At 51.6% G+C, this 15,633-nt stretch overlaps 4 non-coding genes across 4 annotated transcripts; 2 read left to right on the forward strand and 2 right to left on the reverse strand.

Moving 5' to 3' along the window:
* Nucleotides 1–1,089: 1,089 nt before the first annotated feature.
* TRNAI-UAU lies at nt 1,090–1,183 on the forward strand. The gene is made up of 2 exons: nt 1,090–1,127; nt 1,148–1,183. It is a non-coding gene; the product is annotated as a tRNA-Ile (tRNA).
* A 2,449-nt stretch (nt 1,184–3,632) lies between these two features.
* Nucleotides 3,633–3,714, reverse strand: TRNAS-UGA. Its single transcript has one exon. It is a non-coding gene; the product is annotated as a tRNA-Ser (tRNA).
* A 5,483-nt stretch (nt 3,715–9,197) lies between these two features.
* On the reverse strand, nt 9,198–9,279 carry TRNAS-CGA. The gene has a single exon. It is a non-coding gene; the product is annotated as a tRNA-Ser (tRNA).
* A 6,014-nt stretch (nt 9,280–15,293) lies between these two features.
* On the forward strand, nt 15,294–15,367 carry TRNAN-GUU. Its single transcript has one exon. It is a non-coding gene; the product is annotated as a tRNA-Asn (tRNA).
* The last annotated feature ends 266 nt before the right edge of the window (nt 15,368–15,633 follow it).

Below are 15,633 nucleotides of genomic sequence, written 5' to 3' on the forward strand. Positions count from 1 at the left end.
CACCCAGTAATCTGGGGAAACTAACCAGGGCCACTGGGTGCCTCTAAGAGGCCATACTTTCCTCACTCACCAGCACTGAGTGGAGAAAAGAAACTTTAATAAAAAGGAGGAAAATCACCTTGTCTTAACTTTGGAAAACACCACAATCAGGATTCATAACACGACACTATGAGCAAAACACCCGCCCACAGTACGCTGGGCAGTGTCCTTTTGCCTCGGGCTCTGAAATCCAGAGACCAAAAGCTCTTTGGAAGTGCCCCTCCCTTCACTGCACCTCACTCCCAGCTGCTGTCCTGGGTCAATGAAAACCCAGAGATCACCTCTCACCTCCTAGGGGGAAAGCCCCTTTCTCCCTCCCCTGTCTGCCCACATTGCCGGTCACTTGCCGTTCCACCCTGTCACTGCTCTGCTGGCCACCCTCTCTCCTCTGGGATGTCTTGCAGTCCCACTAAGAGCGGTGCAGGCTCCCTAAAAGTAGCGGCCACCAGAGCCCGAACAGTAGCCCCATCCCTTCCTCTTGAGGCCACGCACCTGCATCACCCCTTCTCCCCGAGGCCCCACTCCTGCGCTGACTCTTCCCCCCAAGACCCCGCCTCCCGATCACTGCTCTCCGCCCACTCCCCACCCTCCCTCGCCCTTATGGTCATTACAAAGTGGTAAGGCAGAGCCCTCCCATTTCTAAAAGTCCTGGGGCGTTGTGCCCCCCTGTTCACACACCCCTGGGTCCCGGCGCTTCACACAGCTCTCACTGATCTCAGCTGTTAGCGAGGGAGCCTCACCGCTCGCACAGACTCGGCAGTTTCCTGCCTGAGAGACACTGTCCCAAAGCAGGACTAGCACTTAGACCTGGTTCTCGGGGATTTCAGATCTGTTGATCTGCAGCAAGACTCTCCATTGAGTCTCAGTGAGCTCTGGTATCGCACAGAGAAGAACAAGAGGGTCAAATGGTGCCGGGAACCCTTCAGAAGAACCCACCCCACCAAGGACCAACACTTGTCTCCTCCCGCTCTCAGCTCCACTGAGAAGTTTTGGGGGGTCACGCCTCGACTTTCTCACCCTAGGGGCCTGGGAGAGCAGCCATAACCAGGTGCCCCAGTGGCGCAATTGGTTAGCGCGCAGTACTTATAGGGCAGTGCTGAGAGGAGCTATGCTGAGGTTGTGAGTTCAAGCCTCACCTGGAGCACTGGTTTTCATTAACCAAATGGCTTCACCCACTTGTTTGTTTGGCCCTGTGGAGGGTAGAATGCCAGCCCAGGGGACACTGAGGATGGGGGAGGACTCAAAAATGCCCCCTTCAATTATTCCCTCCTCTCCAGAGTGCAGGTCAGAATCTACAATCCTTTCTCCCCCACCAGCCGCTGTGCCAGGATCCCTCAAGCAGAGCCTCGAGTCCTGCGGATCCTTGATGCCTGGGGAGGGAGAGGGGCAAGGTAGCCATTTTCTTAGAGGGCTTTCTCTTCCCCTGCCCTCTTCCCCAGTTCTTGTCACGCAAGCAGCAAGCAGCAAAAGACCAGAAGTCTGAAGTGCAGACAATGCGATGTTTCCTGGGGTTAGTTTCCAAGGAAGCATATTCTGAAGCTCTTCACACCACTGGGCTTATCTCTATACACCGATAGACTCTGTTCCCCAGTGTTCCCTTCCCAGCTCCGACACTGCAAAGCGTTTACCCCGCATCCCCCTTCCCGGCTCCGACGCTGCAGAGCCTTGCCTGTGTCTCTGTTCCCTGTTCCCATCCCCCACTTCGCAAACATGATTCCAATTTCCACTTCCACTTCCTGTTTGACTCCAGATTATATGGTAATATTCTCAGCTATACCTTAACCAATCATTTTACTGAAATGTAATTAACCAATCCTAATATATTGTAACATAATTCTCTAACCAATTATATCCCACTACACTAATGAACTTACACATAGCAAAATTAATTATACAATAGTCAGAAACACCTAGAGAACAGACAGATTGACAACAGAAAAGTGGGGGCCGTAAAGATAAAACATATTGAAATGAGGGTTTCACAACCACAACCATTGAGAAGGGATTTCTTGCCAGACAGGAGGCTCTCTTAAGATCTGTTTCTGTATCTGGTGGTGATGGGCACTATCAGGACAGGATCGTCTTCCTAACCGCCCAATAGCACCGTATTTCAATGGGACGGGTTGGGGATGTGAGGATGTGACCGTTCGCTTCCCAGTTCATGGCTGCCCCTGCAGCTTAGCCAAAGGCCTTAGCCTAAGAACCCAGCCTCAGACTCTCCTGGGGAGAGAAGGCCCGCACACAGGCAGACTGTGATTCTGATTCTTTGTTTTGTACCCCGTAACTAGCTAAGTGATGAAAACACACAGTAAAAATACACTGTGATAAAAAAAAGCCTGTACTCTTAAAGTATAGGCTTTACAGGCAGGCCTGAATATCTCTATTCTAACAAGGATCTTTGGGAAATTAGCCTTTGCTGACAAGGTTTGTCTCTGTTCCTATTTCACCTTCCGGTGTTATGCAGAGGGATCTTTGGCATATTTTTGCGAGTGTAATAACTATCTCCGAAACTTTATTTACTCAAACTTCAAAATTGGTGTCACCTGATTTTTGCATCGCCCTGTGAAAAAACAACGGACACGTGGGGCTTTCTACAGGGTGTCATGATGCTAAAGTTGGGGAATTCAATCGCTGTACTTGTGTGTGGGGGGGTTGCTTCTCTACAGCTGACTCAGAGCTTCCAGCCTCGGGCTGCCCCTGCCTCACTGCCAGGCACACCGGGCTGTTAGCTGCACCCACTGTCCTTGCCAGGGGTCCCCGCTGAACCCTGCGGGTGACTCTGCAGGTGGTGAAGGTGCTGTGTAGCGATGTAGAGCAGGTGCAGGAAGGAGCCGGGGTCACTATTCAAATTCTGAATTGCACAATTTTCCAAAGCTGGGAATGTCCAGAACCAATTCTATGGGGAAGGCGAATGCAGAGCAGTTACACTGGAGGGGCCCAGACCTGCAGTGGGGGCACAGTGGAAATTAATAATGGGAAGATCATTTGTTAAATTAGTCGTCACTGACAAGATTTGTCTCTGTTCTTATCTCACGTTATGGTGTTATTTAGAGGAATCCGTACATATTTTTACAGTAGTAATTAAACCCTTAACTTTATTTAATCAAGCCAAAAACTTTGCATCACTTATTTTTTCTCTGTCCTAGCAGGAATGAATTGAATTTTGTGACATTTTGGAAAGCGCAGAGAGATTAACTGTGGGGAATTCAGTCTCTGTGTTTGTGAGCTGATGTTTTCCTCTCACAGTTCAGTGCCTGCATGGAAATCCTAAGAGGGATCTAAGGGCTGGTGTACGCTGGGCACTTAACTGGCAGAGCTACGTCTCTCAGGGTGTGAAAAATCCACACCCCCAAACCAATATAGTTAAGCTGACCTAAGCCCTGGTTAGATAGAGCTAAATAGAAGGAAAAATTGTTCGGTCAATATAACTATTACAGCCATGGGAAAACCCCTCCACTCACTGTAGCAACTGTCTACTCCAAAGCGCTATCGCAGTGTCACAAGTGTAGACAACCTCAGAGTGAGACCAGCTCTGGCTCCAGTTCACATGCTGCGGCACTAAGATTGCAGTAGTCATAACATTCTTGTGCTTCTATCATTGGCAGGATTTGAACCTGCGTGGGGTGACCCCAATGGAATTCAAGTCCATCACCTTAACCACTCGGCCACAACTACATGATGGATGGCTATTTCACTACACTATGATTCAGTTCTCACAGAATTGTCACTTCAAATTGCTCAGATCCACTTCCCCAGCACACTCACGGCTGTGCATTAGTGTAAGTGTGTCCATGGCTGAACAGCAAGAATTCTTGTCCATTTCCCTTCCGGCTGGAGCATGATGAGAGTGTTTTTGTGTTAACAACATTGCTGTAGTTCATTGTTCGTTCCCCAAATTGACAATTCAGACAGTCCCTTTCCTAGTTAAATCTCCAGCACATCATTCCAATAGCAGGGGTCAGGATTTCTCTGGGGCATGGACATTTTTCAGGGGGTTGGTGCATGAACTCAGCCTTGCATTCCATCCTTGATGTTTCATGGACTAACAAGAGCAGCATAAAGAAAGAGCTGAGCCAATTTCTCCCCAACAGGGATGTAGGTAGCCACTTCCCTCTGTCTGACCATTGCCATTGCAGGAGAGAAGGGTTCACTGGAGTTGAATGCCCTGGCTCAGACAAAACACACAAGGAGGTTTTGCTGTGCAAAGGAAATTGTGTCTCTGTGTTTTCCCCAGTGACTCCTACATCCCACCCCCAATATCTTCTGGTTGAATGAGGATGGGTCATTCAGAAAATCATCTTGTTTGGATGTAAAGGTGTGAAATGATGGGAAAATTGACCATTCTTCCCAGTTTAAATTCTGTAACTTCTACATTGGACAATAATACTCAGCTCTTCACTGGCCATATGAGGTCTGGGGCTGGGGAAGGAATGTGTTCAGAGACATGACTCAGCATGACAGACTCAGGGTTCTGGATCCAACCCAGCCAGCAAAGCGCTGACACATGGAAAGGAGGTGTCCACTGATCACATTTGCCACCACCGCGCAATGGGAGCTGATGTTCAGTTCCACCATGTTTCACCAAAGTCCTTTCCGGAGTCACTGTCTCTTGAACATCCCATTGGGGCGGCTCACCCCTCACAGTGATATCCTGCTCCGGCTACAGATTGCATGGCAGCGCCACCGTCCAGATCCCCAGTGGGAGTTAGTGGTCTGCCGTATGAGAGACAATAACTCCACCGGAGAACCACAAATGTTCAAACTATAAAAAAGTGACCTCTGCATTGTAGGCCACACTCATTGCTGGGGACCTACACCTGGATAGGGCTGACACTCAGAGGAGCTCTGCGCTTCTGGTCTACATGGAATTATTTGGGCATTAAATCTATCAGGATGAAGGGGTTCGAGTTACCTGTGCCCTGTTCCTTTAAGGCATTGGAGCAATGCTGGGGAGATTGAAGGGAACAGAGCTGGGGAGCAGTGTGTGCTCCAAGGAAAGTTGTTGTGCTCTGGTGACACAGAGTGGGTGTGGGAGTCTTGTAAGCCGTGGGGTTTGTATACAGATAAAGTTTACTATCCCCCAGGTTCAAAGCTGTTCCTGCTCTGGGCTACACAGGGCAGTCTTTGCTGAGAGTGTAGCTCATTAGGTGAATATTTGCCTGCAGGGCAATGGGTTCCTAGTTCAAATCCAAATGACTCCCTTTAAAAACTTTTTCAAATGAAAATCAATTTCCAGACCCATCTCCAGTGTGTTCAGGAGTCCACTGAATGGGGATGCTTGAAATGAATGTAAACACTCAGCATTTCCCCTTGCAAATGTAGAAAACCCAGCAGAGCTGTCCAGCAGCTGAAAACCACTCCAGTCCTCGCGTCTCCAAGAGGGGCACTCTGTATTTGGGGCATGTGTGACACCTCTGGGACGATAACAGGTGAAAAAATGCTGGATTCAATGACGGCTGAGACCACAGGAGGGGAAGGTGAATGGCAGCACCACACAGGGTCATAACACTCAGACCCGGGGCTTCACTGTCACTACCCCTGTGTTCGCCCTCATTTATATCCTAAGAAACACACCCTTCCCCCTCCCCCACACACTGTCACACCCACCTTTTCCCCTGGAGCCCACCCCAACCCTACCTACCCCTCTCCCACACACACACCATGGGACACAGCCTCTCTGTGACTCACCCAGCTCGGGACTTGCCTCTGCATCGCCCCAACAGGTCAGCAGAGAGCCTGAAGGGCCACAGGAGACAGATGGAGATCGGCCGGAATAGAAAAGTCTTCCCTTCGCTTCTTCAGAGTCTCCTTAACCTCACCCAGGGGAAGTTTCAGCACCGGGTGGGCTCAAAGCACCAACCTTCCCCTCAGCAGCGGAAGGTGGGAACCAGCTCGATCACACGGAAGGAGGCTCCCCACCTCTGTTGCTACCATCCTGCAGCCTTTCCAATGGATTTGTTTTAGGTAATGCAACCCCCTCGCCCCCAATCCATCCATGGAACAATGAGACTGGGGACTAACTGTGGACTGCAGTGGGTTAGCCCACGTTACCTATAGAGCAGTGCCATGTAGAGTGATGTTTAGGTTATGAGTTCAAACCTCAACCGGAGCACCCACTTTCTTTAAGCGAGTGGCTTCTGCCAATCATTTTGCCCTGCGGAAAATACAATTCCAACCCAGCAGACACCGAGGTCCCTTCCTTTACCGAGCGCAAGGCAGATTCCACACACCTGCAAGGCTCCGCTCTCCACCCGCCACCTGTGTCAGGAGGGGTCAAGCCGAGCCCAGAGCTCTGCCCATCCTGTGATTCTTCACCCCATGACTCCTCCTCAATCTTTGATCCCCAAACCACCTTTGTGCACACTTTTGTTTTGTGCTCTTTGTTTACGAGTTGTTCTCTCTTGGGACTGACAGAGGCCAGACAGAAATCCATCTTCTCCAACCCACCCTAATCCAAGTCTAAGATATTGCAGCCAGTATAGGTAAGCCAGGCAAGGCGGATTGCTTTATCTTCTCTTTTATGTGAATTTTCCCTGTGTTAAGAGGGAGGTTTATTCCTGTTTTCTGTAACTTTAAGGTTTTGCCCAGAAGGGGATCCTCTGTGTTTTGAATCTGAATACCCTGTAAAGTATGTTCCATCCTGATTTTACAGAGATGATTTTTATCTTCTTTTTTTTTAAATAAAATCCTTCTTTTAAGAACCTGAGTGATTTTTCCATTGTTCCAAGATCCAGGGGTTTGGGTCTTTGATGATTTTGTAACCAATTGGTGAGGATATTATTCTCAAGCCTACCCAGGAAAGGGGGTATGTAGGGCTTGGGAGGATATTTTGGGGGAAGACATCTCCAAGTGGGCTCTTTCCCTGGTCTTTGTTTAAAACGCTTGGTGGTGGCAGCATACCGTTCAAGGACAATGCAAAGTTTGTACCTTGGGGAAGTTTTTAACCTAAGCTGGTAAGAATAAGCTTAGGGGGTCTTTCATGCAGGTCCCCAAGTCTGTACCCTAGAGTTCAGAGTGGGGAAGGAACCCTGACTGCTAGACTGGATGCACCTGGAGCTCACGCCCTAGCTTTTGTGATGCCCAACCCCCAGCTCCTTCCCAGGGCTCTAGCTGAAGCCAGAGCATTGGCCTGAGCCGCCGAGAAGAGGTTTCAGTCCTGAAGAAAGCAGGACTTTCAGCACAAAGGGAAAACTGCACAAGCCCATCTGTGAAGGGACTTGCACCCTCAATTGCCTGATCGAAAGTCAGACGCCTTATCCATTAGGCCACACGAGAAAAGCCTTTCCAAGCACTTCCTTCGAAAAGGTGGACACTGTGTTTCTTGGGTCAGCTACTGAGGGGGGAAGAGATTCTCTGGGCACAAGAAGTCGAATTCCCAGCGAGACGTGAGACTTAATACTACGGAGCCAGGTGCAGGACTTTGGCAGGGAGGCTTAGGCATGGGGGGATTGGGGTGCAGCAGGCGGGCCGGCTGTCTAGGTGCAGAGATTTATTGACCCTGAGGTGCAGGAGGGAGGAAGAGGAGGAGGAATCGGCAGTGAGCGTGGAGAAAAAGAGGACGGGGAGAGGCTCTCAGCAAGCCTGGCCAGCTCAGTCCATAGAGCATCAGGCTCTTAATGGGAGGGGCCAGGGTTCAAGCCCCTGTCCAGGCACTCAGCTCTTGAGTGCCAGGAGCCAAATCGTTCCTGGTGGTGTCCAGAGCCATGTGTGGGAAAGGGAGGCTGAGACTTGTGCACCCTGCTCTGTGGCAGGGATCCTGGTAGCTCAGACTCAGGGAAGGCTTCTGTACTCAGAGGTGCTGACTTGGAGACTTCCTGGGGGTTGCTTGACCCCTGCCCCCACCCCTGTCCAGTCTCTTGCCATGCCACCCTATTTCTTCCTCTCCCCACTCCTCCCGCATGCCTGATCACTGGCAGAGGGGAGAAGCTGAAGGAGAAGAGGAGGAGCTTGTGAGCCAGGCCTGCTAGCAGGTGGGAGGTGCTGGTGGGGAGCTGGCTGCCAGTGGGCGCTGAGCACCTGTTTTTTTGTTTCTGTTCATGCTGCAGCCCCATAGCACCCAGGGAGTCAGCTCCTCTAGCTGCATTGATGGCTCCTTTCACACTCTAGAGGGAGGAACAGAACCAGGGTTATGGCTGATTTATGGGGTCGGGGGCGTTAGGTGAGTGGCAGAGGCTTTAGGTGCTGAGAGTTTGCCTGACACCTCAGGGGCACAGTGTGAGGTGGTGTCCCAGGGATCTCTATGAAAGGAGCAGAACAAGATTTACTTGGGGTGGGGAGAGAATTGAGAGCATCTCAGGGGTTGTAGAGAGTATTGCCCGGGTTAGAGACTGGCTGTCATAAATATAAAGGGAAGGGTAAACATCTTTAAAATCCCTCCTGGTCAGAGGAAAAATCCTTTCACCTGTAAAGGGTGAAGAAGCTAGGATAACCTCGCTGGCACCTGACCAAAATGACCAATGAGGAGACAAGATACTTTCAAAAGCTGGGAGGAGGGAGAAAAACAAAGGGTCTGTGTCTGTCTGGGTGATGCTTTTGCCGGGGACAGACCAGGAATGGAGTCTTAGAACTTAGTAAGTAATCTAGCTAGATATGCGTTAGATTATGATTTCTTTAAATGGCTGAGAAAATAAGCTGTGCTGAATAGAATGGATATTCCTGTCTGTGTGTCTTTTTGTAGTTTAAGGTTTCGCCTAGAGGGATTCTCTATGTTTTGAATCTAATTACCCTGTAAGGTATTTACCATCCTGATTTTACAGAGGTGATTCTTTTTTACTGTTTCTTCTATTAAAATTCTTCTTTTCAAGAACTGAATGTTTTTTTCATGATTCTTAAGATCCAAGGGTTTGGGTCTGTGGTCACTTATGCAAACTGTTGAGGATTTTTACCAAACCTTCCCCAGGAAGTGGGGTGCAAGGGTTGGGAGGATTTTGGGGGAAAGACGTTTCCAAACAATGCTTTCCTAATAAAATAAATCTGGATAAATGTTTGGTGGTGGCAGTGGAAGTCCAAGGGTAAAGGGTAAAATAGTTTATACCTTGGGGAAGTTTTAACCTAAGCTGGTAAAAGTAAGCTTAGGAGGTTTTCATGCAGGTCCCCACATCTGTACCCTAGCGTTCAGAGTGGGGAAGGAACCCTGACACTGGCTAAAACACAGGCCTCGCTGTGAGCAGGATTCGAACCTGCGCAGGGGAACCCTATTGGATTTCGACTCCAACGCCTTAACCACTCAGCCATCACAGCTGTGAGCACACTAGTGCTTCAATGCCACAGAAACTGGTAAATAATTGCAATGCCCAGGCTTGACATCATCTGAAATACAGAATTCCCACAGCAAACCTGGCTCCGAAAGCACAGGGGGGATTTGGGGTTTGTTCTCTTTGCTTTGCCATGTGCAGTCGCACAGAGAGGGCTTTCAAAAGTCTCCCCTCCCACAAAGCGGGAATGGGAAATGATTCTCAACTTTCAGCTTGATGTGAATGAGGATGTCTGGACCACAGGGCCAGGGACTGACCTGTGCTAGAGAAACGAGTGACACATGGAACCATGGAATAGCAGCAGTACTGTGCAGGAAAATGTCTCACAAGAGGCATTAGCGCATTCGTGGTTTGGTAGCAGAAGTTACAGAGATCGGGGGGAGGTCTAGCTTTGGGTTCTGGGCATCAGAGGGATGAGTTTTATTGTCTCCAAATTTCAGTAGAAAAATTCAGACCCAAACTGTGTGTGGTGGGGGTTTCTGTGGTTTGCATTTGGTTTGTTTTGTTTTTCTCATTTGAAATGTTCTTGATAATTTGTCTGGGAAAACTGTTTGGACAAGGCCAAGGATAAGTTAGAAGAATTAAAAATCTCCATGGGAGCGAGGGGGTCCCTCAGCGTCGGGGGAGGGGTGGAGATTTTCATGAGGGGAGTTGAGGAGATAAATGAGAGGCTTTTGCTCCAGCAGCAGGAGAGGCTTGGCAGGTCCATTTTTACCAAGTGAACCCCTCCCCCCCCCTCACACACACACATTGCTCCCCTGCTGCTGCTGCCCCAGCTCAAACCCCACTGTCACCCCCAGCATGTGACCTACAGCTTCCTGCTGACAAAGCCCTTATATATCAGAGACAAACTCCCCTAATCTGCCCCTTCTCCCAGCTGAGCCCTCCCCCCACGGAGCCCAGGACAGCCCCGACCTAGCTGGATCTCGTGGCAGATGACCGAGGATGCGCATTGCTGACACAAGGAGCCAAGTGGGCACACACCCAAGCAATGTAATAACTGTGTCAGTTCCAGGGACATAATTGTGTAATACAGACATTGCCTGAGTATTTCACTCCGTGCACTGAGATGGGAGCGTAAAACACCCACCCACCATTGAAATCCCCCAATTTACTGTCTCTGCCCTTCCCAGAAAGTCATAAACTTCAGTTCATTCTTGCTAGCAGAGGGGAAATTCAAGTGCCACTTATGTTTACGATTGATTAAATAATGTTTAGAGTTTTATTAATATAATAGAAAAATACACAGTAATTTCTTGACAAAACACCACAAGGTGAAACAGGAACAGAGACAAACCTTGTCAGTAAAGTCTCTTTTCCCCAAAGATCCTCAAAATATTCTTAATTCCCACCCCACCGCCATAGGACATCTGTACAGGTTAAGTGTCCTGCATCCATCTTCCCATTAGAATTGCCCTTGTTGGACATTCCCAGACCCGGACATTGGTGAAATACAGAATTTGAGCAGCAAACCCGGCTCCCTGCACCAAGGGCGGGGGTGGGGGGGTATTCTTCCTGTCACCTACTCCTTTATAATACCACAGAGAAAGATTTTTCAAAAGCCAAACCATCCCTGCACCATCCTCAGTCAGCCAATGAACAGGGAAAAGGTTACAGACAACAGAGACCTTAGAAACAGTTAAGTCACAACAAGCCCACCTCACAAAGTTGTCGAGTAGTTAAACCAATAGCCTGCTAATCTTTTGTCATCCTTGTGGGCAGGAGCTGCGGAAGCCCTCTAAAAGTCTTGGGGCCACAGGCACAAAAACTGTGGCCCCACCCCTTCCCCCTGAGCTCCCACTCTCCCCCCAAGATCCCAGCCCCACATCGCCCCATCTCCCCAAGACCCTGCCCTCCGCTTACTCCTCTCTACCCTCTCCTGAAGTCCCTTTTCCTTAGTGCTGGTAAAGAGTTGGAGGTCATAGTCCCCCCACCTTTAAAAGTTGGGTGTCAGGCCCCACTCCCTCCCCCACCCGTTCCAGCACCTCTGCTTCTGGGACTATTTTATTCTCCCCCATCTCTCTCAACCAACCATTTCCGTCCTTCAGCTCAGTGACAGTCGCACACTCTTTGCTTCCTACACACAAAGATTCACACACAGACCTTGCAAGGAAAACCTCCCCAAGGAGTCAGAAGCACCTGAAGTGCTGGAAAATCGAGGAGAACTGACAGTGGGACGCAGAGAGCTTCCCCAGCAGATGAAGGGGATCCCCTGCTGCCCAGGGTCACCAATTGTAGGGAAGAACCAATTGGGTTTGCTTTTGGGAAGCTGCCTGGAGTCAGATCTAAAATCATTATTCAGTCTGAGATACGGTTACAGCATCCACAACGCCAGTGTCACAACTCTTGAAATTGCTTGGTCCTTATATTTTACCAGCCATAGAACTAAAGGGAGTTGAAATAAACCCCTGTTCAGAGTCAATGGTGAGTGAGGGATCTTGGGGCTTTTCATTTCTTAGCCTCTGACACCATCACGTGGCCATTTCAGTTTACTCCTTATATCAGTGGTCACCACCCGTCGATCCTGCAGCCTCAGCCAGTCGATCCCGATCTCTGAGCCACTAAAAGTCCAGCAGCGCAGTGGGGCTCAGAGGCTGCCTGCCTGCCCTGACCCCGGGCCCCTCCCAGACCCGGCTGGCTGCTGGCACATCTCTGGGGCCCATGGGGAAAGGGGAGGGTGATGCAGCTCCACGCACTGCCCCCACCCCCAGAACTGTCCCCGCAGCTTGGAACTGGCCAATGGGAGCTGTAGGGGCAGCGTTGCAGGTGCGGGCAGCACATGGAGACCTGCTGCCCCCCTCCCTCCCAGGGGCCGCACGCACAGACGTGCCAGCAGCCAGCTGCTGACTGGGAGCCACCTGTGGTAAGCGGCTCCCAGCAGGAGCCTGCACCCCAACCCCCAGCCCGGGGCTCCCTCTAGACCCCGCACCCCAACACTCTGCCCCAGCCCAGAACCCCTCCTGCACCCAAATTCCCCCCCCGAGCCTACACCCCACAGCCCCTCCTACACCCCAATGTTGCCGGCACCCAGTGCCAGAGGCAAGTAACAGCAGGGGTTCGTTGCCCGGTATGCGTCACCCAATAATCACAACGGGGTGGAGAAGCAGAAAACTTTATTTGAAGCCTCAAAGAAGGTACAGGGAGAATAGAATCTCAAATCCTGCACCCAGAGCAGGAAGTTACACAGGCTTTTATCCATCCTTTCTTCAGCATACTTATCCAATAGCAAGCTGCCCTAAGTATACACATAGCCAGCCAGTCCAGTTACCAGCTAGTTCCCTTGTTCTCTGTACCATCTGTTAAACCATACATAAAGCTGCTTTATTCAGCATTGTTCTTCCATATCTGCCCTGTTTGGCCTTGGTTAGTTTCAGGCAGTCTGACTCTGCAACATATTGTTGCAGATCCTCAGCATAATTGCTGTGAGTGCCTCCGGGGGGGGGCCAAGGACACTTGGGCCTAGTGCGAGGGGGCTTCATTGACACTCGTGGTCTTCCATCCCCTCGAGTTACCTAGTGGCCATGCCCAGTGTCCCCAACACCAACACTCTGCCCCAGCCCTGAGCCCCTCCTGCACCAAGCTCCCTCCCAGAGCCTGCAGCCCTCACTCCCTCACTCCCCGACACTCTGCCCCACATGTGCAGGCTGCTAGGCAGCAGCTTTGGTAACAGCACATCAGTCTCTAGGTGTCTCTGTGGTGCAAGGGGTCAGCACGTTCGGCTGTTAATCAAAAGGATGGTGGTTCGAGCCCACCCCGGGAGGATGATAAGCCTGGGCTACTTCCTTGCTCCTCAAGACCTGCTGGGAGCCTCAAAGGCCCTTTTTTGCCACCTCAAAACCATCCCTCTTGGCCTCAGTGGTTTCAGCTGGTGGCCCTCAGAGTGCAGTGGATGCGACCCAGAATCCCATCTCCCAGCAGCCATGCCGGGGGCTCGGGCTTAATCCTCAAGGCCAAGTGCAAAACCTTCAGCCGGGAACATTTCACTCCCTTCCCACCAAAGCAGCAAGGGAGAAATGGACGAGACACGCCAGCTCGAAGACGCCTCCCTCCCACTTCCCTGTTGGCTGCGCAAAGCTCTTGGCCTGCCTCATGCCTTGTCAGGGAAGCGCGGCCATGCTGCCCCAGCCTGAGTTCCGGCCGCAGCCTGGTCTGCCCCGGCTGACGGAGTGCAGAGCCCCGTGAGTCAATGGCAGGTCAAGTCGGAAGCCTCGGCTCTTTCCCTAGACAGCCACACAGAGCTGCCCAGAGCTTCCCAGCGTCCCGAGAGCCTCCCTCGTGTTCTCCTGCAGCAGCCACCTGCCGGTGCAGGTGGGAGAAGGGGACGAGGAAACACGGCTGTCTCAGGCTGGGACAGGAGCCCTCACCACACGCAGGCCTCTTGCCTTCAGCCCAGACAGCCAGAGGTGCCAGGGAGCTCCCTGGCAGGCCCCCGCCTCAGCCACCTCTGGCCTCATGGCCTAGGCTCTTGGCGCTCTGCTGGTCGCTTCCTCGCATGAAGACCCAGAGCAAAAAGAAACAAGTGCATCCCTAGCAGAGGATGGTTTCGATCCACCAACCTCTGGGTTATGGGCCCAACACGCTGCCGCTGCGTCACTCTGCTGGATCTTCACCCACAGCCCCCAGCATCTGGATTTAGGGGCAGATTAACCTTTTGTGGGCCCTGGTGCCAAACATATTTGTGGGCCCCTATGTCGTCATTGTGGGCTCCGAGCATGAGTCTGGTGTGGCAGGGCCATTGGTGCCCTAGTGTTCCCGGTACTGAATCTCAGAGACATTTTTCATTTTGATCACACACCTCTACATGACTATCTGCATTGCCATACACAGCTCCCTCAGCCCCCAGTTCTTCTCATTGAGCTCTACCATGTGGGTTTACCAGTGTCCACAGTGAGCAGAACTTTCAGAGTGATCAGGGAAGCTCCCCACAGATTTATCTCCTTCCTCATTCAGACTTTCAATAGCCACGTCTCCAGTGCCACCCCATGTCACCAGTCACTGTGTGTGGTCCCACTCTCAGCTCAGAGACCCAAAGCCAGCAGATACCTGGTCAGTTCTGACAAATCCCTTCCCCAGCGCCCATCCTGTCATTGGAGCAAGCCCCTTGCAAACACCATTTCCCCAAAGTGAGGACTTAGCCCTTGGAATCTGAAGACACCAGCCTTTCTCCCTCTGCTCCCATCTACAGGCTAGTCTACTGCCTGGTCACCACCACCTCTGCCCATGCTTGTTTCCTTTCTACTTTGGACATGCTCCCCAACCAGCTGGGACTATTCTCCCACTGCAAGCCTGACCTGCTTCCTCTTTCCCTGCTCCCCTTGACATTCCTTTCCTATGGGTGACCTCTGTTCCTTGAGGTTAATTCCAGTTTCTTTATCCGCTCCTAGCTCAATGGCCCCAGTAGTCACAGAGCCACCTGCAGCTTCTCTGACTATAGCCATGGGGCCAATTGTCTGAGGTCAGCCTTAGATAGCCGCAGCTACTAGTCAAGGGAGGGGTGGCAATTCCAAGGCTGAGCATGCTTGAACCTTGCAACGGCCACACTAGGGCCTCTAAATCCTCAGCACTGGCCCTAGGCAGCTGCAGACTCTGCAGTTAAGGGCTTCCCTCCTCTAGGCCATGGCTTTAAGTAGCTGAGATGCCCATCACCTGCAGCAGAGGCCACCAATTCCCACGCACCCCTCAGCTGGCATGTAGTCATGCAGAAAGTGCAGCCTGGATGATTTGGGGGGCTGGGGTACCAGGAAGTTCCCATCCCTGAGCAGCAGCTCTGCAACAAGCTCACATGGCCCCCCTCCACTGTGGGACCAGGACCACTTCGGCAGCGCTGCGAGAGGGGAGGAAGCGAGTGTTATGGGCCCGTCTGAGCTTGGGCCTGGCACGATGGAGCCATTGGTGCCACGGTGAACCCGGTCCTGTCCGGACTAGCGCCTTGCAAGCTCTAGCGTGGGCAGCAGATGTGCAGGCTGCACAGCCTTGGTAACAGCAGACATGTATCCAGGTGTCTCTGTGGCGCAATGGGTCAGCGCGTTCGGCTGTTAACCGAGAGGATGGTGGTTCGAGCCCACCCAGGGACGCTGGTAACCTCACGCTATTTCCTTGCTCCTCAAGATGTGCTGGGAGCCTCAAAGGCCCCTTTTTGCCACCTCAAACCCGACTCTCTTGGCCTCAGGGGGTTCAGCTGGTGGCCCGCAGAGTGCGCTGGGTGCGAATCAGAAACCCATCTCCCTGCAGCCAGGCTGGGCACTCGGGCTTAATCCTCAAAGTCGAGGGCTAAACCTTCAGCCAGGAATGTTTGGTCCCTTCCTGCCTCCACCAAGCAGCAGGGGAGAAAGGGACGAGA

Source organism: Chelonia mydas, chromosome 22 (genome assembly GCF_015237465.2).
Source record: "Chelonia mydas isolate rCheMyd1 chromosome 22, rCheMyd1.pri.v2, whole genome shotgun sequence".
Taxonomy (NCBI): Eukaryota; Metazoa; Chordata; order Testudines; family Cheloniidae; genus Chelonia; species Chelonia mydas.